This window comes from Ixodes scapularis, unplaced genomic scaffold (genome assembly GCF_016920785.2).
Source record: "Ixodes scapularis isolate PalLabHiFi unplaced genomic scaffold, ASM1692078v2 PGA_scaffold11__112_contigs__length_91849675, whole genome shotgun sequence".
In the NCBI taxonomy this organism is placed as follows: domain Eukaryota; kingdom Metazoa; phylum Arthropoda; class Arachnida; order Ixodida; family Ixodidae; genus Ixodes; species Ixodes scapularis.
In genome coordinates this window covers 59,150,726-59,176,909 of record NW_024609837.1, presented here as the reverse complement: position 1 = coordinate 59,176,909, position 26,184 = coordinate 59,150,726, and the positions used below count along the sequence as shown (strand labels likewise).

Below are 26,184 nucleotides of genomic sequence, written 5' to 3'. Positions count from 1 at the left end.
TACTGTCGCATATTTGTTTCCTTGTATAATTTTTTAAGTTTATTCTTGATGGTTGGACTTGGATACCATTTGCATAAGCTCTAAGGAGATTCACCTCGCACCTGTGAATTTTGTCGCAATTTATTTTTTTATTTTTTGAGAATATAAGAACGCAGGAGTTCATTACTCCAAAATATTAAGTTCTATAATCCATTTAGCTAATTTCATAAAAGAAAGTACAATGCGTGACATTTATACAGCGGCCATATAACTCGTTTACAGTTATATTTGCCCAAGGTGGGTAACTCTCACAAATAAGTAATTGTAAAGTAATTGCATTACTTTTAAAAAGTAATTTGTAATTGTAGTGAACTACTTTCGCGTAATAGTAATTGTAATTGTAGTTAAACTACTTTGGGGAGCTAAGTAATTGTAATTGTAATTAAATTACATTTTAAAAGTAATTTACCCATGTATGGTCCACACGGGGGTCACAGCAGCATCTGATAACTTCAGAAACGCAGCTGGTGGCGAATGTCGAGTATCTTCTTGTCGTTCAGTGGCCAATGAAATCGTGGCGTCGGCCGATAACAATGCCCAAGAGCCAATCACAACGCGAGGAGCCCGAACGGAATAAGCTACCCATTGCGTTTTCTAACAGGTAACTAGCTATGACGCAAGCTAATTTTTTTTTCTCTTTTTCTCTCTTACTATCTTTCTTTCTTTCCCTCTTAAACAAAAATACCCAGCCCAAAAAATGAATGTATCACAATGCAGCCAAGTCCCTGTGTACCACGAAGAAAAAAAAAAAAAAAAGTTGAGCGGCGGCAGATGAGCCGCACTCCGTTTCAATCTCGGTTGAGTCTTTATGGCTACAGTACTCCTTTGCCGCTCCGACACAATTTGACCGAGTCAACACTCCAAACGCCTTAAAAAACGAGAAGAAAGAAAAAAAGACATTGCGCGTCAGGCCACGTTTACGTAGACATCCCTCCAGTAAAGTATAAAAAAAAAGGAATTCAACGTCCACCGAGGAGGCTTTTTTGAAGTACGACCAGAGCGAATATCGCCAGCGTCCTCGAAAGAAAAACCAATTCACAATCCCGAGCACCTGGGGGCATAAAAAAGAAGGGGAAAAATAGCCCCGCATATATGTCCAAGAGCCTCTTCAAACTGGCGGAGAAAAAAAAAAAAAAAACAGGGACAAGGGTTGAACAATAGCAGAATGTCGCGACCAATTTCGCTACGTCGGTTGCAATTTTATTTGTTTAAAAATGTTACATATATATTCCAAAAAAAAAATGAAGTTGAGGAACTGCACAGGCAGTTTAAAGAGGCCAGCTCGACCCTCGACTGTCCATCTAACTTTCCATTCTTTATTTTATTTTCCTTATACGATATTATGTATCTATTCGCTTTATATATAAGGTCGTTCTTTGTTTACTAAGGCCATGGAGAGGGCGATGCAGGATCCAAACACGTGTTCGAGCCTGCGCTGTCCACTTCACGACAAGGAGAAGGTACACAATGCTGGTTTCGAGCTAGAACCCAGATATATCGAACTCTGTAGCAAATATAACAAGCACATGACGTTTTGTATTTTCTAGTGCCATCAGTCCATCACGTCTGATACACTGTGAAACTCAAAATACTTTCAGTGTGGACTGCGCTGCTCCCTAAAAAAGCAGAAAATTGTATTTAAAGGTAGAGTGAGTAAACAGGCAAGCTGGTTTATGTTAGACAATTAAAAGAAAAACGGAGACGTCTGAAGGAAGAGGGGACAAACACAAAGCATCTCAATTCGAAGCAGTTCAACATAGTAAACCCAATGAATATGGTCGTTCAGAAGCGGTGTGGTTCTTTGTTGGAAAGAGGTTTTAAGCTTTGTTCGAATGTTAAGCCGACAAAATTAGATGTATCGAGTTAAGATGTTTTCTGTTTGTCCCCTTCTTCGTCCCTCTTTACGGGTTAAAGAAATAGGAGATGTTCGGTAATAAAAAAGGATCGCGGTGCGTCTGCAGAGCCTTTGTGGTTAACTACTTGCCTTTCTGAAGTGGTTCTCTTTTTTTTTTCTGTGTAGTTTTTTTATAGCTTAGTTAAACACTACTGAGGACAATACTGTACTTCTATCGTGTTTGAGAGCAGTACGCTTTCACGTAATAGGATTTCCACGAACCCCTTATTGAATCTGAGCTGTTGTAGTGTTGTCCGACGTTTTTCACAAAAAAAGTAATAGTTTTGATAGAAAACTAATTTACAAAAGAAGTAAACTTTATAGGTCATAAAATGAGAACAAACGTCTACACAAACTAAAAGTAAGGATATACGTACTTTTAATGTTTCAGTTACCCCAGTTTTGTCCAGTCTTGCGACGGAAGTTCGGAAACGTCAACCCTGATTAAACTTGAACATAGGCACATTCGCAATACCACTGTATATAAGTAGAATTCTTTTAAGAGAAGCGCTATCGCTTGTTTTCATATCATTTTAAGTTGTGCTTCTTAGAAGAGGTTCTATTTCTATTTCGGCAACGAGCCGTCTGCAATGGTAAGCAAACACATTTCCAGCTTGACGTAGTTTAGACTTGTCTTGCCGCCAATCCCTCGCGTTGGTCAGGACAGTGAGATATTATGTATGCAGGACTGGCGCTTGCAAATGGGAAGAACTATTGGTAGATGCCTTGGAAGGAAAAACAACTGTTCGTAAAATTGTCTGTTATTAAAATAGTGTTTGTGGAACTGCAAGTTATTGGGTCTTAAAGGCAAGAGTGTTTTCGTTTATTGCACACGGCGTCTGCTATTTGAAAACTGTGTTTGAAGTGTTTATATCATATCGTAGCCTTTGTCCAAGTCGGTTACTCTGAAAGGCGTTGTTCCAATCGACGAGAAAATCTGGCACGGACATGGGTTGTCACTCACGGAATTTTTGCTTCTAACATATCGGAATGACGACGGAAACCAGTTTAGCCCTAGTTAAAATAAGTGGATCCTATAAAAGTAGCGCCATCGCCTACCTTGCCAGCAAGATGGACAAAAACATACAGTAACATACAGACGGTCAAAACCGTGCAAGGCGCTTGAGTGATCAGTTGCCGCTGGCATGGCGATCGCCGTGTCGGTCTTTTTAAATGTTCGAAGCTTCAAAAGGGTCGTTCTCTACCTGCAAGCAAGGCAACTGGCCACCGCCATGTGTCACTTCGTGCCGGAAGGCCCATGCAATTTCAAGCTTGCCAAAGCTATGATCACGCTCTCGCTGCATGTGATTGCACGCATGAGGCACCACTCGGGGCACCACGCTTGCAATAAACCGATCTCACCAGCCAGTTTGACTACGCCACCTCTGCCGCAATGCATCGAGGAAACTTTAGTCTTTTTGCACGTGCAACAACCTCGCTGGATCACTGCGCGTAAAGCACGAGAATGTCCGAGCCCTCGCGTGCACGGCCGTCTGCCACCTGAGAACTAAAGTTATGGCGGCGTCACGCATGCTCGGAACGCTTAGTGAGATCGGTCTATTGTCTCTATCAGCCGCGACAAAATCGCTACGTGGTTTCGCTAATATAAGCGTCCTTGTCGCTGTGTGTATGCAATCAGCTTATCATTCATGCGTAACCTATCATATATCTTACAATTATATTTTTTATCTTGTTGCGTACCTCAACGCAGGAAAAATATTGTTTTATTTACTTTTACACAGAAGTCTGCATCGCCGTTCGGAATTGTAGCAAGGGTGAGTACGTAAAATTCAATAATTTCTGACAAAAACATCGAAACGCAAACAAACTTGCTTAAACGTCAAACACATCCTTCAATAACTAACATATTCTATACGCCTATTTTCTCGGAAAAAAATAAAAGGCAAAAACACGAGTACGGCGAAAATAGGGTTGGATTTTTTTCTGGTGGTCTGCCTTTTCTGATATATAAAAAGGTCACAGCAAAAACATTTCTCGAATGATTAGAAGTCGATCGTTACATATATCATGCAAACTTTTAACCTAAACATTTTTCGGCGTTCAACTAGTGATTTCCACTTTAAATTATCCTTCATGGTGGTGACACTCGCCCCGTGATAATAGTCATTTAAAACATACCTAGCACACTGATTTTGTATTTTTTTCGAGTTTTTCTATTAATTTGTTGTGGTGGGGACCCCACACAACATGCTGCTTGTTCAATACAAGGGCAAGCAAACGTGATGTACAAAGTTTTTTTTTTTAATTTTGCGTGAACACTGTCGAACATTTTGTCGTGTAAAATCAAGCGTGCGTACGGTCTTTAGAGTTATTTTTTACACACGAGCTTTCCACGTTAAATCGCTAGACAGAATGACATCCAAATATTTTACGCTTGAGTTAGCCTGAATTATTTCATTATTTATTATTTAGGTAAAGCCAATGGAGCTTTTTCTTCGAGTAAATCTCACGTGAACACATTTTTAACGTTCAAATTTCTTTTCCAATTTTTGCACCACATTGAAATCTTGTCAAGATGAGCCTGTAAGAAATTCTCATCATTCGAATCAATAATTTCTTTATAAATAACGGTGTTATCAGATCCGGATAATTTTTTTTACATCGAGATATCTCAGTAATAGAACTATACCGTTGTACATAGTCTCTACGTGTGACATGAGATGTTTCATCACAGATCGTACATTATGGTAACAGATCGTCGTAACAGATTAGAATAATTATTTAGACATGTACCTTTGTTTTTCTCGTCCACTATCAGCTGTGCGTTTACTACAAGTGGAGGAACAGACATATCGTCCTTCTTATTTACCTAAACTGCCTTCCAAAACTCTTCAGGGTGCATTTTTTTATTTGGCGTCTAACTCTTTGCGGTACTTCTCTTTTGCTCCAATTACTGCCGTTTTAAAAAGGGTGTCACTGTGTTCTAACCTCGATCTGTTGGCTCCTCTCTCCCCCGTTTTCTCTGAATCGAAGATACACTCTTCATTTTCGCTTAATTATCTGCTTAACCTCTTTCGCAACCCATGGTGTGTCTTTACTTTTACAAGATTGTATTCCAGAGGGAACGTATTGCAAGGAAGATAGTATGCATGACTCTAAGGGAACTTCCGTTGGTTTTCTTGGTTGTTATTTGGCGACCTCCACATACATTTTCATTCTCAATATCAAACATAAAGAAAACATTTGTCATCAATATATAGTCGGTCCATACACAGCTTGTACCGACAGTCTTGGGGTTCTGCGAATTCAACCAGCTCTTTTCTAGCCAACTGAACGGGCCTAGGAATATCTTCACTACCGGCAAAAACGCTTCCTTTAAGCTTACAATCTGAAGCCAGTACTGAATCTTTATGCTTGAAAAAGCAAATTTCACAACAATCGTTTTTTTTTTTATTTTCATTGTTTGCGCCAATTCGATGCGACCTATCAATGGTTTGGGGACCTAGTTTTATTTGCATTTTGTCGACGCAAAGTTTCACAATAAGAGATTTTGATTCCGCCCACGTTTCCTTACGTTTATCTTTCAGTCCGAAGTATACGAGATTTGATCTGCGTGAATGGTTTTCTACATCATTACAGCGTGTTTTTAGAACAAAAAGCTCGGCGTGCGCTGCTTCCACTTTAAAATAGTTGTTTTGCGTCACTTGCGGATCAGCTCTAAAGGCAGCAAGTTCTTTTTCGAGCATTCACACACGTTCTGCCAATTCTAATAATTATTTTTTGGAATTTCTACGCTCCTTAAAAAGTTTGCTTACTTTCGGTCTCGGTGCCTCATGCTTTTTCTCCAACTGTTGAACAGCAGTAGCTTGAAGGGCGGTTGCTAACACGTTCAATTCCGCATTAGTTGGGCCGGAGTTTTCTTCGACATCACCGCAAAGCATTAACAGGTCTAGAAAACGCCTTAAAGCTGCTTTCAGGCGCGCCAGCACTACCAAACAAATGATGGTTATTTACAGAGTAACATCCAACTGTACCCGCCTGTATAACAAAGTGGAGCGGCATGTTAGATGAGCTCATGGTGGCAGTGCTGCCGTGCCCACAAGCGCAGTGGAGCGGTGTCGCCTCTTTTGTAAATTGAAGCTCACTTGGTGTTGATGTTCTTGGCGCTTCGTTGACACGCAGCTTGAGGGATGGCAAATTCGTCCAGACCATGTCGTCTTCGCCGAAGCCCGCGTCAGCAAACGCTGGTCCGCGATAGTGGCCAAACGTCAGGGTTTCTTTACTCGTTGTGTTGACGTACGGCGAGCACGATAGTTCTTGCAATTCAGCAGGCAACGTCAGCAACAGCTACAGCAATGTAACAAAGGGGAGCGGCATGTTAGACGACCTCATGGTGGCAGTGCAGCCCTGCCCATTATAGCCCACCAATGCCGCCAAACCCCGATGACGCTTGTGGTGGTGGTGCAAAGATGTGAGCATGTTTTGCCGGCGTACGGATAGCAAATTCTCTATGTACAAGGCATGCCATTAAGAAGCAACATGCAACCGCAAATTCAGATCGGTTCACCAGGAATGGAAAGTTCAAGGAGAAACTGTTCATTCCATGGACCGAAATGGCGATTAAACGGGGAGCTTGGCACTACTTTCCAAGGATCAAATTACTTTTATTCTAGTATAAGCGATATATTTCGGTAAAGCCCTCTTATGATTCCCCTACGCGACGTCACTGTCAGGATTCGCCTCGCTTTGACGTCACGAGTTGTAAAAATCCTTGTTACTTATCACCAGTTGCAAATTACAGATTCGATGATGTGTGAAAGGACTATCGTGAAAGCAAATGTCTCTTGGCCCGTACAAGTAAAAAGCAGAGGATCATAAAATACGGCTTTACGTTGGAAACGGAGAGTAATATGAACCAAAAGACTTTTGCTATGTTACCGAAGCATCGAGGAAAATGCTGCTAATGTAGGTCTATGCGCCGCACGTGATGGCGTCTGCAGCAGTAACTGTTCTAAAGCAAAAGCGTAAAGCAAATCTTTTATACAGAGGAGGCGAGCCCGTGCGGCGCGGAGGCCTACATTCTTAGCATTCTCCTTGATGCCTGGGTAACTTAGCAGTAGATATAATTCAGCGTTGCTTTGACCTTCGACCTTTTTTGTCTTAGTAAAAAACAATAAAGCTAAATTTAGCGCGAAATTTCAAAGATGACATAACGCAATGTAACGGCGAAACTTTCGAAGTCCTTGCCCTAACGTATTGTACGGTGAAAACATATGCAATAATCACACTCCTATTATAAATCTAAGAGTCCGATGGTGAGGATGAGAATGATGGTGACATTGATGCTTTTTTATCTATCGCCTCTGAATCGGGTGGTCACGTATTAGGCGGGTGCAAGCCTGTAAACACCAATGTCACTGTCCACACTTCTATCAACGCCTCCATCAGCGCCATCTGTCGCCCGCTTTTCACACCACTCGAATTGGGCATCCTTCCAAAGCCATCTTTTCGGGAGTCGCAGGGATTCAGCGGAGCTCGAAAACACGAATATTTGTTTCTTTCTCTTTTTTTTTCTCAGGGCGGGAGACCACGGTTGTTCACTATCTCTCTCTCTTTTTCTCTCTCTCTCTCTCTTTCTTCCCTGGAGTGCAAAGCAAATAGCCCAAACCTCGGACGCCTCCCTTAACCCCACCTTGATAACCTCTGCCTCCCGCTCAGGCCACTAATTGGGTTCTTAATTAGACCGGTTGCGTCTCCGGGATCGCTTGTCTTCCTCGCGAAAGGTCTCTGGTTTCGCAGAGGAAAAAAGAAGAAAAAAAAGCGACAAGTCGAGATTACCCGAAAAGCTGCGGTAGAACTTTTTATTTGTGTGTGTGTGTGTTTTTTTTTCTTCTTTCCTAATCCTTTCAACTTTCATAGTATTCACTGGCGCGTGTGGGCTGTTCAGGTTTTGGCGGCGTCATCATATGAGTGCTTCACACATTTGCATTTGCGTGTGATCGACTACCTTGGAACCGCTTGCAAATCGCTTACGACGAGAAAACAGAGTGGCGTCACCTATCGGGGAGCACTGCAACACTTTTGACCAGCAGTTATTTTTGTGTGTTTTTTTTTTTCTCTTTTCACTTTCTTTTTTTTTTTTTTTTTGCGCGTCCTGATAACATTTATACGGCGATTTCTCATAAACGGTGAGCATATTGAAGCTCGCAAACATGGCAAAACATCCAGTCTCGTTGCACGCAGACCGGCAGCAGTCCAGAGCATACCCAACATGTGGCGCCAAACGGTTATCTCGTCGCAAGCAGTCATAGGCGGTCGTGAGGCAGTCTGTCAACGCTGGTTCACGCACTTGCGACTACTTATTCGCGGAGAGGCTTACAACCGGCCTTAGCTCACTCGGTTCCTACTAAACACAAACGTCTGAACCGGCACCATATGTACCGCTGTCTCCACTGTTTTCTCACATTTTATGTCCGAGTTCCACCAGAGCGACAAACAGAAATAACCGACACCGACAAGCCTCAAGCGCGTGAAATATGCGTGCCAACGTACCTTTGGCAGGCTTGTAGTCTCTTGAAGTAAGCACGAGTAATTAGAACTCCTGCCTGAGGTACCACCGTGTGCATGCAGCACGTGCTTGGGGCTTGTCGGTGCCAGTTTTCTTTCCTTTGTCGCCCTAGTGGGAATATGGTTGGACAAGGTTGCCTGCAGTCAGCCCAAATATTCCTCGCGGCACGCGACACGGCAAGGAACTGAAGTATTCATGGCCCTTGTAATGGCGATATTGCGGTGTGGGTAGTAGCTGCGTTTCCTGCTGGAAAAGTGTTCGTCCTCACATTAAATGTTTTCGCTAACCCCTCCCTCTTCCCTTCTTTTTATATTAAGATGAAGCGCTCAGTTTTAGTACCGCTTCAAGGTCGAAGGAACTAGGTTCAGTCGTGTTTTGCGAAGGTAAACCATAAATTCATGTGTTATGACGCATGTAATAATGCCTCTCATATAAAAGGTTCTATAGCGCTCCGTGAACTGCGCGCTTTCTCACTGCTGACGCTGCTATTAACTGTAATTAGGATTCCCTAAATGCAGCATGGTAGTACCCAAAGGGGCGCTTGAGAATTGCATTTGATGCGGCTGGATCAAATATTCTGTTTATGGAGTTAAGTTTAAATGGCGCAGTAATTTGAATAAAAAAAAATCTGACGCGCAAGTAGAAAGACGAAATTTACTCCGGGTGTTACTCCATGCGAATATCTAAATAAAAGCGTCTCGTGGTGTTCTTAAAATAGAAAAACAAATTATGTATGGTGCGTGAATTCTAATTTTTATTTTCCATGAATAAATATCTGTTTTTCATTTCCATGCATCTACACGATGAAGATGTGTGAAGACGGGTAATCTTTATTCATGACGCGGCTTCTGCGGCGAGAACATCTAAACAAAACTTTCACGCCTCGATTATAGTCTGTGACAAGCATTCTTGTATGCTTTACTCGAGAAGATTATAATCACTTGCAATTAAACTTACTCTCGATAAAAACGTAATAGCTTTGATTACTCAATTAGTTAAAAGAAAAAGTAATTTGTCGCGACTTGAAAATGTAACACTCTACTATTCAGATTACAACAGTTTTTTTAAAGCAAAATTTTTAACCGGTTTGAAAAGGAATTTTTTGCACTGTTCATTGTTGGATTAAAATCACCGAATTATCAACTGCTTATCTACTTAATCAACCAATGTTGGTAAATCATTCTCCCGTCGTAGACTTGACTCGAGAATTTCTTGGAAGGAAACTTATAGAAACAATAGGCCGCCATTATGAAGGGGAGGGTAAAGTAGTAACAGTTACAGGTACTTTTAGTGCTTCCAAAAGTAATAATGATACTGCCGCGATCTTCTCCTAATAAAAGTAATCAAACGATTGAAAGTTACTAAAAAATTTATTGCAGGTAATTGGATCACTTGCAACAAGTAATGTGCACATCTGGTGATAGAGTTAGAACTCAGTAGATGCTCCAAAGGAAAAGGATAGCAAAAGGGGCGCCTACCGGGTTTTACAGCGAAACTGTTTATGGCTAGGGTTCCATGGATTTTTCGTGTGCGTCAACACAAAATCAGAGAGGGCTCGCACCGCCCTCTCTTTGTCGTCGTTTCAAGCCGCTTGCGTGCCTAGTTTCCCTTCCTTCCGTCAAATGGCGGTCCCGTCGCGCGTGTCTAGTTTCCACCGGCTCCTCGGGGCGGCGATAGTCCTCGACATGTGTGTGCGTACCTTTCGTCACGACGACCACCGATCAATGCAATAAATGTGTTCGTACTTCTGTTCAAAATCTTGTGGGACGTCTGTGTCGTGTGATAAACAGCTTCGCTGGTCATCCATCTTCGCAGAGTGGAATGGCTCATGATTTTTAATCTGACGCAATCTATGACGATGTTCCAATGCGGATTTAAGTAAAGTGTTGTTACCCCATTGCACCATGCTAAATGACACTAATGTTTACGTTCTCGTGTCTATTTTCAGGTAAGGAGGCAGTACCCGCTGCGGCTCGGATTTCCAACAATGCCTTTAAGCGGAAAACTTGGGCAAAGTCAGGGGTAAGTGCCACTGAATAAAAAAAGAGAAAACAAAACAGAAGAAACAAGGAAAGCGAATAGCATGCGGTTCACTGCTGTGTGCGCAGAGGCCTGCGAATCATACTGCCTCTCCACGGAAAACGGACCCTTTCCAAAAGAGTTCGCGCCGTCTGGTAGGCAGCGCGGTAATTATTAGAGTCGGGCATTGTTTGGACACGTGCTCTGAGCACGTATTAAACACGAGTGCTGCGTCATTGTTCGGGGAACACTCAGGTCCAATCGCGGGCTTTGTGCCCGAGAAATGGCGGCCGCCAATGTTGCCTGACAGGCTTTTGAAAGGGGTCTAAAGACACTTCTGAACTACCAACTGCGGTATTCGTATTCGGAAAACAGAAAACACCACGCAGTGGTGGTAGCGTTTTTTTTTTTTTTTTTCACGTTGTTTTTTGCTTGAAATTGCTGAAATAGAAGGTCAGAAAGACTTCACATTTCGTTTCATCATAAGGCCGCCCGCAACGGTAGTTCTCACAATAATAAAAGGTTTCATTGCATAAGAAAAAAAACGTTATATCCTTTATTCGGCGCTTTTATACCTATAATTGGCGTATTACAAAACCTAAGTCCTCGGTGGACCAAAAAGGCATTTTATGGCCGGCATTTAACAGAACACAGTTGCTCCTATGGAAGGCAATCAAAAATCCCTCGAAAGGGCTTTGATGTAGCTCCGGGGTTGTATTTCAGCGAAAAACAATTGATATTTGAATCGGGCAAAAGAATTACTCAGACCATGGCATATAACATACCTAGGTTAAGGATATCGTTTAAACGCGAACTAAAAATACAATATCAAGAAAGTCCCAATATTCCCGTCGAGGTATTTTAGAATTCGAAAATTATGGAACGGCTTTTTAAACTCTAACAAAATATTTCCGTCGAGCTTATCCCTAAAATAAAGAACTTTTGTTGTGTGTCTGTTCAAACAGCCGGAATTTAGTTATCCTCGTTGAATGCCCGGTGTCTCAGCTGTGGATGAGAAACTTAGCAAGTGCGGCACGACTTGTTGAATGGGGTCTTTAACGTGCATCACGCAGTACATTCTAAAAAAAAGGCCCTTGCGTCTACTTTCCTGCTGAACACTCTGAGAGCCAATAACCGCAACTTACGGAGGCAGCTCAGCGAATAACAATGCCGAAACATATGTTTAGACCAAAAAACGAAGTCTGGATTTTTGACATTAAGCACTGCAAAACGTCACGCTTGCATTGCTTAATGTCACAACTCAGACCGCGTTTTCTGGTCTAAACATATGTTTCGGTATCAATATTCGCTGAGCTGCCTCCGTAAGTTGTGCTGATTGGCTTGCCGTGTGCTCTGCAGAAAAAAAGACGGACAGGCTTCTTTTTTTTAGAATGTAGTGATACGCGACTGCATGCGAGTTTACGGTGTTCACCCAGATTGAAACTGGAAGAGGAAGAGAATAAATCAAGAATCCCGGTATTCCGCAGCGCCAATATTCACAAAATAGACCCTTGAAGGCCTGATAAGTTCCTTTACAATTTCATAAATTAAAATACCATATTAATGTTTCGCTGTTCTTGTCTTTTGAATTCATTTCACACAAAAGACGACAGCGGGAAGCAAGCGTCGGATACGTTTAACTCGGTAACACATTTTCATTCAGCTGATACACACGCTAAATTTATTTCACAACATGGATCTCGTAGTTGATATACTTTGTTGCCGTCTAAGCTAACCTCTCAGTGTTTGAGTGCTTTTATTTTTGGGCTGAGGGAGTTAACGTTAACTCAGCGCGACGCAAGTTAACGTCATTTGAGAGGTTATACAATAGTCCGAACTCACCACTTTGGACCCAACGTCACTAGATCAAAATCGCTTGAAAAGTCTTCTAGAACACCCGGCACCTTTTTCGTTGCGCGTCCACTTGGTGGAACTCGCAACGCCATCAGCCCGTCCATATGGACAGAAACGACGAAACCAGTGCATCGTTGAGTGCAGATTGCCTGCGGTGGAAAGTAATTATATTGTCGTTTTATGGTAAACATAAGGCGTGCGCGAACGCTTCCGGAAAAATGAACGTCGTCGGATACCTGTCCTCTGTCGCCAGTGGATTCGTTCCCTCTGGCGGCGCCCGAAACGCTATCCGCCTAAAGCCCCTTCATAAACTTCACGGGCTTTATATCCACCCTTACCTGCTCGCGTGCAGGCAAACGAAAATAGCTCTTTTCGAGCGCTGCTTTTGCGTGGAGCTTATCAACTGATACATCTAAAAACGTTGCCCCACACCATCCTATTTCATTATGCCGCCGCTGCCGGCATGCATAGTGGGAATTGTCATATAGCCTGCTTTATTCTAGAGAGCCATTCCACGACGGCTGCCGGAAAAAAGAAAAAGCAGCGCCGAGCGGTTACCCAAATGGTAGCGCAGGGCCACTTATAGGGTAACCTACAGTTCCTGTATAGGCTCCCTACGGGAGCTGGAGTTTCACGTCTCTTTTCCACGTGCCGCCGCGAAGCTATTCGCCCAGATCGATCAAGTGAGCAGCAAAGAATCCAGCGCCAAGCAGGAAAGTCGCTTCGTCGACGTCGTGCGCGCCCCCGGTGCATGTTCCCCTGCTTTTGCCTCCTCACCCTCCTTTCCAGTTTCCATGCGCGGCGGAGCACGCGGCGCCGCTATTCGCCAAATTCAGTTATATGACCGGTCACAACGGACGGAGCACGGCTCCTACGCACGCGAGGAGTGCCTTTCCCGCATAACATAGGATTTGAAGATGGTTGGACGCGCAACTCTGGTTCTCGTAGCGAGCCTTATACAGGAACTCCAGGGCAACTCTTCAGCCAGCGCCAACAATATTCGCGGTTGCCTTTCCCGGAAACAACAAACCGCAACGGAAAAAATAACAACAAGAAAGGATGCTACCGGCGCGTGGAAAAGCGGGAAAGGGACAGAATCGAGAGGGTCGGCCCAAAATTGGTCTCCTTGCTTGATAAAAAAAAAAAGACACTGCAAAAAGGAGCGCCTTCGTGTTTCCGGATTTTACCGCTGGGGGATTGTTTGGCGCTGTCAGAGGGACCCCCTGTGCGCGCCCTCTTCGCTGATCTCTTCCACCTTTAAAAGCAGCCACGTTCTTTCGCGATTTCACAGTCTTTCTATTAGCGGCGAGATGTTTTAGTGGCGCCCTCCTACGGTTCCCCCTTGTGACGTCATTACCCTGCAAACAACAGTTCGATGGTGTTTGTAAATAGCATGGTGGAAGCTTGAAATCATTGCGCCCTCAAAAGAACACTGCCAACACCGTCAAAATTAAAGTTATTTCATTCCTCTTATTTCCGTCGATGATGAACCCTTTTTGACGTCATATTCAGCGTTCGGCCAATCGTGGAAGGTAGGGTGCCTCCATGTCTGTCTGTCTCAGGGTGAAGACATCCATTGTTGCACTGAATGTGCCAGCGCGTGACGCTCTCGCGCACTCGGTGCTTGACTTGGGCGCTAAAATGGCGTCTAAGCATTAGCCAAAGCTACGCGCTCGAGCTGAGTGACACGGGATTGCGCGCACTTCAAAAGGCATCAAAAAACGATTGGGCGGAAAAATGGCTGAGATGTCACCACTCAAGCAAAAGCGCGCGTGTGTATAAAGGCACTCTAGTGGAAGGCCGACCACAGCGACGCTTTCGGTCGCGCACGTCGCCAATAATAAAAGAGGCTATGGATGTGTAGTCTTTCTGCACGTGCAAAAACCTCGCTGGAAGTACGCGCGAGCAGAGCACGCGACGACACGACCCGTCTCGTGCACTGCCGACTGCCTCCCGTGAACTAAAACTATGGCGACGTCGCGCGTGCGTGAAACGCTTATGCCCTAGTCCCACTAGAGCGACAAACAGAAACAACCGACACCGACAAGCCTCAGGCACGTGCAGCAAGCACGCGAATGGAGCTTCGGCAGGCCTGCAGGTTTTCGGCGCTCGTGAAATAAGCATGTGGGATTGCAAGTCATCCAAGGGTACCTTCGAGCGCTTAAGGCACGTGCTTCAGACTTCTCCGTGTCGGTTGTTTCTGTTTTTCGCTCTAATGGGACCCGGGCATTAATGAGATCGGTCTATTTTTTGGCCGCCACCGGTCTTGTACAGGTTACTCAAAAAAAGTAATCAATTAGAATCGCAATTGCCTAGCTTAAAAGTATTCAATTAGATTACTTAATTACTCGAGAGGAAATGTAATTGAGCGTTACGTGAAAAAGGAACCGTTACCTTTTCAATTACTTCGAATTTTCAATAAGACAGATTTTTCACCGAATTATAAGCTACTGATATTTTTATTTCATCGAATTTGGGAAAACCATCCTCCTCTTAAAAACTTGGTTCGAGAGATTTGTAATAAAAAACTTGTACAAAAAAAAAAAAAGAGTGCGCCATTAGAAAGGAGATGGGAAAATAGCAATGGAAACAAGTAAATTTATAACTTTCAAAAGTAATCAAATCACCCTGGTAAATACTTCATAAGAAATGTATTCAAACGATTAAAAATATTACTCCAAAAGGTAATGGATTACGAGTAAATTAATTACTTGTAGTGAGTACCAAAAAAGTCTGGCCGCCACACAGTCACGACGACTTCCCGTATGCAAACTTTGCGCGTGAGTTCATCGCACAGTGCTTGTATAGTCATTTCTACTTGTTCTTGTTGAGAAACTCACATGTTGTCAGACCTAATGAATGCGGCAGAACGTGCGTGCTCAGCAGCAAAAACACCGCAACGGCTGCCAATGTGACGTGAATGCGAGCCGTGCACTGCACGTGATTGGCGATAATTAGCTATGATTAGCGATGCCATAAGCATTCCGTAGTGACAGGCAAAAAGGTCACTATAGAGTGTTCACTTTAAACTTAACAGATCCGCTTTAGAAAAAAATCCGTGAAAGCTACACCAATTCGTATTGCGCAGGTGAGTTATACGGTCTGGGGGTCATATTCTAGGGTGTCAATGTCACGATAAGACAAATATTTAACTAAACTTCGTGGATTAAATCCTTATTTAGTGAAAATAGACATATTGTTCCAATGAGAAACTTGCTGAGCGTCATTGAGAACCCCTACATTAGTCATTAATAGGACGCCCTTGAGCGCGTAGAAAGCACTATTGTTGCCACCAGTGCAACAGTAGACACCGTAGCAACAGGCAAGGCTCGGGAAAAAAAAAAAAAAAAAAAACGCGGATAATAAGAGACGGAAAAATCACGCGGGCGCGTTATCGCGCACAAAGCCTTGATCTTGCTGCACGAGTGGCATCTTGAGCGCTACATCTTCCGTTTCACGTGCTCCAAATACTTCTAATACTGACCGACAGTAGTTTTCGATAAGGCTAAGAAAGTTTCTAATCAGATTCCCATGTTTATTTTGAACAATTAGAACGCCAATCAACATATTTTAGTTAATTAGCGGACCGATCGTTCCGAACAGCCCCGTATACGATGCCCCCCTAGTTGCATAACCCACCTGCAGAAACCGCACTAGCATAGCTTTCATGGCTTTTTTTTTTTTTTTACAAATCTTTGAAGCTTAAAAAAAATCCTGTATATTTCTACGCTTGGTTTTGAACCTTATCGGTGGCGTAAAATATAAACCAATAAAGGTTGAACTAAAATGGATAGCAAATTGCTAGGCGATTGTGTTGCATACAGAAACGTTCTGCGTCACGAAGGTTTAGCGATACTATGAGCTTCCAGACGCCAGACACCTACATCCACGGCAATCTTCATCAGATAGTTTAACGCGTACCATGGGCACACTTGATAGTTGTTTCTAAAATGAAGGTATACTACTGCTAATCGAGCTGATAATCCTGGCGATCATCCAGAGACTTTCATGCTTTTGACCTCTTTTCCTTCAGTGCGTACAAGTGGCCGAGCTTCTCCTTGCCTACCCCTTTGGTCACATGACCTTTCCGTTGACCAATCAGTGTCAAGCACCTCACTCCTCCTCTCCCACTCATCAACCAATCAGTGTCGAGCCTCGCGGCCACGCTTTTAAATGGGCTTCAGGAAATGTCGAACACCTAGCCAAAGAACGTTTCAAGTTAAAATAATAGGTGTGCGCGAACTCGACTCTATTTTGAATTTGGCTTGTTTCGTCTTACATCTTCCGTTGTTAATACAACTTGAAATTTTCGTTTGCTCGAGTCATGCCAATTGTCGTTTTTTTAACAAAAGTACTACCTCTTGAAACGTATCTCCCTCTTAGACTCTTTCATGCGTGCAATGGGAGGAATCGTTTCATGTCCGGGAATCACCAAGCAACAAACTATTGGCGCCGGTATGTTCCGTGGCGTCTTCTTGCTAACCCAGTCGTGGCGTCACGACCAGTATTTGACTCGCCGTGACGTCACAAGTAAGAACCCTGGCTACTTATCATTCCTTGCGAACTACAAGTTAGATAGTGCGCCTTAAAAAGCACGAAGAAAACTTGGTACCTACTCATTTTGAAAACAACAAAGTCAAAGTTAATAGTCTGATGTCGTTGTTATTTCTGACGATGAAAGTAAAATGAATAAGAAAATGATGCCGAAATTGCCGCAGTCGCTACGCTGATTCTCGACGAAATGCGCGAGCATTTAGTGCAGGGGTTTCGACTCAACGAGGGATGCGAACTCCAACCACGCAACAGTTCGCACACTCTTGTCTTCGAAGGATCAATCTCTCCTCCCGGGTGTCGGCGGTTTCACACAAACCCTCATCGTCGCTGGGCCTCGGTTTTACGCTGTCGCGTACGTTGTGCCACACACACAGTTCCCGCGGCGCGGAAACTATGAGGCCTCTCAATCCCTTCCTCCCCGCTCCCGCGGTGCATCATTTGACGCATGCCAAAATACATTTTTTCCCTTCTTGATAGAGGATAAAGCCTACGTAACCAGCGATCGAACGGAGCAAAAGAACACGGCGGGAACCGCGCCCCGGAATCATCAAACTAGGAGGCCTCAATATGATGAAGGCATCCCACATCAATCCAATCCAATCCAATCCAGTCCAGTCCAGTCGAGTCCGGTCTAGTCCAGTCTAGTATAGTCCAGTCCAGTTCAGTCTAGTCCAGTCTAGTGCAGTCTAGCCTAGTCTAGTCTAGTTTAACCTAGTCCAGTCGAGTCCATTTGTCCAGTTGTCCATACCAAAAACGGCTGCATACAGCAGGGAAATAAACACGAGAGCACTTAATAAATACGTCGTAGAAAACATTTGAAAAAGCGCGAACGCCAACCGCAGCAACGCCTTTGGTCGCGCACGTCGTCAATAGACCGAAAGAGCCGTAGAATCGGGATTCAAAAAGGAGCATAGGCGCTTTATTAAAGGGGTACTCTATGGTGCGTGCTCGCACATTTACCGTTCGTTCAGTCCATCTGCTCCGAAATGACACCTTAGCGGCTCGCACGCCACACCTCAGACGTGGCAGTGGTTCACCTTACGGGTAGCGTAATCGTTTACCCATTTTTTTTTGTATTCTTTGTTCGTGCTTTTCTTCAGTGTGCGTTTTATGAAATGTTCATTTTCGTTCTCCCACTGTAGTGTATAGCCTTGACGTACCTATTATCTCCCAGCGAATGGCAATCCAGGTGTTGCGATTAAGTTAATACCTAAATCAAAATAAACAACGCAGCAAAAACGAACTTTCGCTGCTTATTATTCGGTCCCATAACTTCTCGCCGAGGCGATTTCGACCAACGGTGCGCGCTCGACGCGTTTTCAATCGAAGGGTATCTAAAGTGCCCCCCTATCGACGTGGACAGCTCCCGAGCCTCCCTGCACAATGCATGCAGGCTCTCCCCATTCGCTACAAAGTCTCCCCCGCGCCGCTTTCCCCTTTGTGTATTCTACACCATCCGAGCACCTTAATATTCCCCCGAGCGACCGAAATAGAGCGGCCAAACCTCCCGCCCTGGGCCCAACCAGAGAACAAAACGAAAAACTAATATCAAGCATCACGTCGACCAGTGTCCCGGGATGACGTCGCTGTACCCGGGATCATGACGAGGGAAAGAAGAGAACGGGAGGGAAAATGGGGAGGGGAAAAAAAGTGGGGTATAGGGATCAAAGGGAAAGGATGTTAGTTCGGCGACCCGCCGCTGGCGTGAAAGGGGGCGCCGCGTGTGCTACCTGTTCGCCAAGCGCGCCTGCGCACACCTGTGCGATGAAAGACCTGGACGAGCAGCCGGCTTCTTGCGCTTCCCAGGGTCCCGCGTTGCCCCTAGCAACCGGGAGTCTCCTCCCCCAAACTTCCCCAATTTTCCCATACTCGCTCCCCCATTCCCTGCTGCCGTCCTCCTCCTGATTCTGTTTTTCCCAGTCTCCTTTCCCTAGCTCTCTTATTCTCTTTCCACTTCCCGCGGCCTTCTCTCCAAATTCTCTCTATTTTCCCTTTCCCGCCTCCCTTTCCCTACGTCCTTCTCCCCCTCTCATCTTTTCCCGATATTCTTTCCCTAGGTCTTTTTTTCCCTCTCCACTTCCTGCGGCGCGGGCGCAACAGCTCGACTACCTGTTGGTTCCAGAATGGGGGGGGAAAGCTGAGCAGGTGCAGACCCGCGGCGCGGTGCTCCCGGTTTTTTTTACATTCTGCTTTTTATTATTTTATTTGGTGAAGAAGTAGGAAAGGAGGTTCATTGACGTCAATGGGGGGAGAGCTTTGGGGAATATAGGGATATGCGAACGGCGCGCGAGGAAGGGCGTAACTGTCGGCCCCGGCTAGATTGCTTTGCTGGCTTGCTTTGCGCGAGTGTTGCGTAGGGAAAAAAGGGAAAAGAGAGGTAGGTAATGTGCGGTATTCTGCGATGTGGCGGTTGGCTCGTTTTTGGGGGAGTCTGCGACGGAGAGGGTGAAATGCTTTCTGTAAAAAAAAGGGTAAGCGAGAATGGGGAAATTAGAAAAAATACAACTGCGCGTTTTTTTGTTGTTTTTTTTTTTTTTTTTGGGGGGGGGGGGGGGGGAACAAAATAAGACCAAGCCCGAAGCGTAAGAGTAGTTAACGAAGCGAAAAGAGGTGGGAATTTCTTTTGTGCAAAAGATGTGGCTGCTCTTTTTTGTTGTCACTCGTAGCCGCGTTCTTCGCCCAACCGTAGGAAGCCACAAAGGTTAGATGAACAAAAAAAAACGGAGACAGCTTTTCTTGATTAAGCCACATAAATTATTACCGCAATTTCAACGCGTGCGACTTAGCACCTGGAAACATCTGTTGAGAAAGATTTTAATCGATAAATTTGTATTCGCTCCACACCTAATAAAACTAACGTTTTTTTTTATTCCGTGTTTTTTTTTCTGACGGCACTGTGAAACGGATCAGTCCAAATAAAAGAAATAAAAAACAACTGGAGAAAAATTTTATCCCACTCAGTACGTATCAGCAATTGACATGATAGGTCTGGCGCAGTTTAGAAATTTGTTTTGATAATATGAGGCTTCCAACAGTAAACTATTGTAGGCCATTTCCCCTACGCCGTCAGAAATGTCATCTCGTATTGTTGGCTTGTTATTCATATATTTGTGGCTTGATAGGTAATTGCATTAAAACATTTATAAGTTGAGTTCCACCGAAACACTTCACATGCTTAAGATGAATAAGAACAACATTTTACATTTACCGTATAGCATTCATTGAACCAACAAGGGAAAACCTGATACATAAATGTAAAATGTAGACACAAAAAACAGATCAAACATATAGCGAATACCCTTGTAAAGCCGCGTACGGCAGCATACACGGCGAGCACATGTTTCATCTGCACAAATTGGTTTTGGCCAGGCTCAAACTCATAAGCCTATTCCGGGCAGAAAAAAAGAACAGGTGGCCACTGTACATGGGCCGCAGACGCGGGGAAAAGTGCAATTTTCGTTACGGACTTGAGCACTTTATCGTGCGTCAATGACGCGCAATCCCAAACTCTGCATAATTGAATATACACGCATAGTCTGCAAGACTTATTTCTAACACCTTTGTAACCTTTGTAAACATCCCCATCCGGAATGTCGCTAATTCGACCCGTCCAGCCGGGGTTTTGGGGACTTTTAGCAAACCGTTACCGTGTTCTGCGTATACCGCACTATTGGAGCCTTCGAAGCAAATGCTTTTTAAGCTCGTGCCCCGTGGTCACGGTATCACCGGGACGCGATTCAAAGCATATGATTTGAAGGCTCCAGTAATGCGGAACGGGGTAAAGGTTCCCTAAAAGTTTCCATTGAGGACACCGCGGAAGGAACCAGCTTCGACGGTGGTATGTTGCCGTTCCCTACGTCAAACGAATCCTTAGTAACTTGGCATTTTATTCCGCCATCGGCTACAACCGTTCTAAGAAGGAACGGTCACTGGCGGGATGCGAACGGTAGAAACGTCCTTTAGTTTTCCCGCCTCCAGCCAATAGAACCTAGCAAACAAGGCCTGTACCTCCCCCTCTCAAAAGTTATCACTGGATGGATGAATAGATAGAGGGATGAATGAGGTGGAACCCTTTGAAATGGGTGGCGGCTAGCTCCACCTAGCCAGCGTTTTGTTGTTGATTTGTCTAGCATTCATTTGGTAGTTGATCCAAGCAGGGCCGCCTGTTGGATTCGGCGGGGTTTACGCCCAAGCAAAAGCAACACCCAAAGGAATCTACCACGGAAATGTTGCAAGTTTGCGAAGCGGACTTAGACTTCTTGTTCGATCGCCCGATCATTGTGGACACATCTTGGACCTGCTATTACAACTCTAAAAATGAAAAATAAGGAAAACAAAGCGAACAAAAAAAAAAAAAAAAGAAGAGGTGAAGATTGAGTCAACGCCGTTGATGGTTAGCGTTATTTGGGGACTGTAGTTGTGAGATCCTAACATACTAGGCCCTGTATACGAGCGGTAACTTGGTCGAGTGGGTGATGGATTACTAACGAAAAATAGCTCAAAAAATGACCAAGGACAGTTAGAAGGTGTAGCCTCGACAAGCGCTGAATAACAACTGAATTTTAATATGAAAAAAAAAGATTAAGCCGTCAAACAACCAAAAACTGCCTATCTTATTCAGGTATTATTATTAATATAATGATGAAATTGGGCATACAAGCAGTATTTACTATTTTTGGTGGTTCGACGACGTGATGTTTCTTCGTATTGAAAATCAGTTGTAATTTTGCGCCTGTCGTGCATATTCCCTCTAACTGTCACTCGTTTTTTTTCTTGTTTTTTTTCTTTGTTCTGTTTTTTTTTTCTTAGTAAGACTAGGTCCATAAGGGCCAAAGCAACAACAGCAAAAACGTTACTGGGACTTCCTAACTAGTTTACGCGAGAATATCAAGCGTCGCGGGAATTTGACCAATGTAGTGCGTTTTCTCCTTTACAACGCACCGAGGAGGCAAGTTTAAACCACTGAGTCGTGTTTCTTCCTTTCATGACATCGCATCGATCATACAACAACTGTCTGCTGGCATGTCTGAAGCATGCATATGTATCAAAAGCAAACAGAGCACTGTGACCCCGGCTTTAGGCTACGAAATTCCGCCTCTATCTCCGCATTCGCACCCCTTGGGGACCTGCGACTTCTGTTTCCTTCCTCGTTTTTCGAAGGAAAACTGGTATAAGTACAAGCTCACCTGGTTGGGCCTCGGGCTACTTGTGGCGCCTTCACTGAACGTAAAAAAAAAAACTGCTTTTGACGTCCGAAATCGGCTATAGATTCAATTCCGAAAGATAATCGCAAGTCCGAGATTCATGCCACCACCGCTAGAGTACGCGTCTCTTACGTCTGGATGGTGACGTCAGAACATCTGGCGTCCCGACTGTCGTTGGTCTTGTGAGTTCAGAAAGCTTTGATTGGCCATAGTACAGGGGAAGGGAGGAGGGAGAGCATCGGTGACTAAGCGGTCTAAACTCTGTCAGTGGTCCTGATGCTTTTTCTCCCCTTTTTACTTTGGAACGCAAAAACGGCGTCTCTTGGTTAACGCTCTTAGCATGAACTAAGAGACGTACACCGTTCTTTTGCAGCGTTCGTTCCACACCGTCAAGGTTGCCGGTCTTAACAGCGTTTAAATGCGAGCTCGTTTGGAGCATGCGCAAAGAACAGCGCGCTCAAATACGGCGTACAGCGAAAACCCCAACCTAAGGTTGGCTTTCCCTCATAAAGAGTCTATTTGGGGAAAAGCCAACTTCTCAATCATTAAAAATATATATATATATTTTTTTTTTTACAGCGAAGTTTTAAATTACTTGCAGGTCGGATTCCTGGAACTTTATCATATCGCCGTCCTTAAGAAAAAAAATCCTTCAACGATTCAAGTGAAACGTGCATAACACACATACAACATGCACCACAGCACTCGTTTCAATAAAGAACAAGAACAAAACAAGCATCCGGACTACATGTTTGATGATAAGGTGCTCCTGATAAGAATGCGAAGCACGTAGCGCTCACCGCATACGTTTCACGGTAAGGATTATTGCTGCGCAAGCTGCCGCGGTCACGGAAGCTTGCAAAGTGGAAAGTGCTGTCACTAGCCTTTAATGTATAAAAATTGATACAGTGCATTTACTTTTCATTCGTCAATCAATTGGTAGAGACACCTTCGCTGCTTACAAACAGGAACTACAGCTTGCGTCCCAAGCAACTTCCGGTCGGACCGTCTTTGCAAGCCTGTCGAGCTTGCTTATGGCACCAGCGCTAGAAGGCATAAGTGCACGAACAACAAAGTTGGAAATTTAACGAGGGCCTTCGGCTGTACAACATTACATCTTGGAGGAGGCAAGTTGGTTTACAAGAATACTCGAAGCATCTTAACAGATCTCGAAGTCCTTCGTTATTTTGAAATTCACCTAGAGAATTGGTGGTTGAACGTTTCATCTACATTTTAAGCAGCAGTGTTAAAGTGTCCTTTGTTCATTCTTTTTTTATAAACCGGAAGTTCTCTAGGACGTCAAAGGAGACTTGTGCACGTTAGTAGAAAAAAAAAGAAATAACTTTTACAATTACCATGGCTGAATTGTAACTGATTACAGTTACACTTACACTTCCATGAAAGTAAGTCACCGTTAGTTCAAAAAGCAATCCGTTACTTTTGCGGCGTTGCTGTCAACGTTACTGTTCTATGATAAGAAGCGAGACACAAGTGTTATAAAAGCGTTTATTGTTGGCACAACTCACACTTTTGTGACCCTGAGCAACGTCTGGCTCTCAAAACGTTTCATCGGACATATTTCCTCGTTTCTACGTGAAGATGTCGTTCGCTGCACTAAACACCTTTCCAACCTACCTTTTTCCAGATAGGTGCTTCCACCTGGACGTGCGTCTGAGTGGCTAGAAAACAAGGCGTTCGCAAGGCCACCCCAACCCCCTCGACGCCCTAAACGTCAGCTAGATTATGTTGGCCCATCGAGACGCATAGTCCTAACTACGACTCCACAAACGCTTCGCTTTTTTCCCAAGTATAGCTCATCTTGGTCCCCCAAGTTGATACACAAAAGTCAACTTCTCTCTCTCTCTCCCGGCCAGAAGATAGCAAAACAAGAGTGAAGAGACAAAAAGAAAAATTGGCGTACAGATCTGCTACACCAGCTCGCGTGCACGTTGACGTTTTTCTTTTTTTGCATTTGTTTTTTGTTGGGAGAAAACATTTTGAACTCGGGAGTTTGCCAAATACTGTTTGCACGGAGAGTCATGTTTTTTGTATCAGTGTGCTTCCCACTTCGCTGTAAGCGAACAAACTGACAAATTACAATTTGCAAAAAAAAAAAAAAAAAAAAAAAAACGTTTTTAGTTGAGGTTTTAGGTGACGTGAAAAAATGCTTTAAGCATCTAAAGAATGCCAGGTCTTTCGTTTTGTAAATGAAGGTGACAGTGTAATTCCGGTAAAGCTTAATCTAACAGAAAAATATTTATTTTTTGCTTTTTTGGGCGAATATTTAAAGTTCCCGCAATTTTCCTCCGCGATTAAAAAAAAAGTAATAAATTACAATCATTCCCTTGCGTAAAAAAGTAAGAAAATTTTTTCCTACAATTATTTTCTGAATTATGTAATTATTCCCTTACAAGATAACTGATAAATTTAAGGGATGGCAAGTAATTTTGCTACCTGTAACAGGTTAGGTACAAGTCTTCGTCAAAGAGTCGTGCACCACCTGGTGGCGTTTGCCATAAAAAGCATCTATAGTGCAGTGCGTAATCGTTGCAGGTCATACCACAGCTTCGCTGTCCAACTACCTACACATTATGAATTAGAGCCTCAACTCTTTTTTTTTATTTTATCTTAACAGTTTCCTTCTTTATTAAAACAACACAAACTTTACGAACGTCCGCGGTATTCATCTGCTATCTAACAGGTGCTGGCACACCTCGTTTTTGGGGGCGGTGCACCGATGTGGCAAAGCCAGTTTGAACAGGTTAAATTGAGAGAAAGAGGAGAGCACGACGGCGAGGGGCACACCGCTATTTGGGGTTCCGGGATGTAAAGTGGGAGTCGGGAACGACAAAAATCGATAGCAGACTAAAATGGAGGACACCAAACGAGGGTTCAGGTTCGCGGGAAAGCCACCGAGAGGGGAAAGGAGGTAACAGGAAGAGAGAAAGGGGAGAGGGGGAACGGGTTTCCGTAATGCGGTTTGGATGGAGCAACAGTTATACTTGGTTTCACCGTAACCTGGCAAAGAGCCAACGCTGGCGGCCCCCTTGTAGCCAATCAGAGCGTCGGACGCGAAGCACGTGACAGGAGTTACCAGTGGTACAGGGGGCGAAAAGAGCGTAACTCAAGCAGCTGGAGAAGAGGGGAAGGAAGAACTCGTCTTTCATCGGAAGCCTTCTTTTGTCTGTCCTAGACGTCACTTTTTCTCGCCTTTCGGAGATCAGCTCGTCACTCGAAATTCATACGGGAGTGGCTTTCCCCTCTCTCCAGGCCCGTAGAATGGATAGCACTGCGCGTAACTGGGGAGTGTATCGTCACGTGTTCCTCCTCCGACTCTCCGATTGGCTCACCCTGGAACCGTAGTCTCCGCCGTGTGCCAAGTTACGGCGAGTTTATAAGCGTCGGCAAATATCTGCGCCTCCTTTTCTTCATCCTCCTCCTCTTCCACTGTCTTCCCTAAAAAAAATCCGAAGGTTTTTTTTTGTTTTTCAGGTAGGGCGCAGAATTGTCGAGTCGGACGCTTGTTTTGGATTGCGCCGCTGGACTCGGTTAATTTCGTTTGCGTTAATTTAATTTGCAACGCGACGAGGCTGACGAGACATCCGCGTCGCGGTACCTGAAAGGGCGGACGGACGCCGATATTTTCGTTTTCCGCCTGGTTGGTTTGAATCTCCTCACCGACCGTTTTATAGGCGACCATATGCGCGGGATAGAGATTCGTCATGACGTGGCTGATAGTTACGAATTGGGAGTTTTGATTCCGGCGTATTTTTTGTAAAGTTTTTGTGGTTTTGTTTATGAACTTGGAGAGATGCGCGTGTCTAGACTGCGTTCAAAGGACATCAACGTTGTTTTCTTTTTTTTACCGAGCTGCACACTGGTGAGAGGAAGCGTCTCTCTCTCTTTATATATATATAATTTTGTGATTATTGCGTGTTTTGTGCACCTTTAGCTATGACTACCTGCATCTATGTTGTGAATGGCATCAGCGCGCGTTTGCGTACAGAGAGAGCGACGGACTCAGAAAAAAAAAAAATAACGAGCAACTGGTGGTGGTAAACGAATTTTTTTTTTTAAGTACATCGGTGATG

At 44.1% G+C, this 26,184-nt stretch overlaps 1 pseudogene; it reads right to left on the bottom strand.

Moving 5' to 3' along the window:
* Nucleotides 1-2,801: 2,801 nt before the first annotated feature.
* Nucleotides 2,802-25,817, bottom strand: LOC121835076 (annotated as a pseudogene).
* Nucleotides 25,818-26,184: the final 367 nt, after the last annotated feature.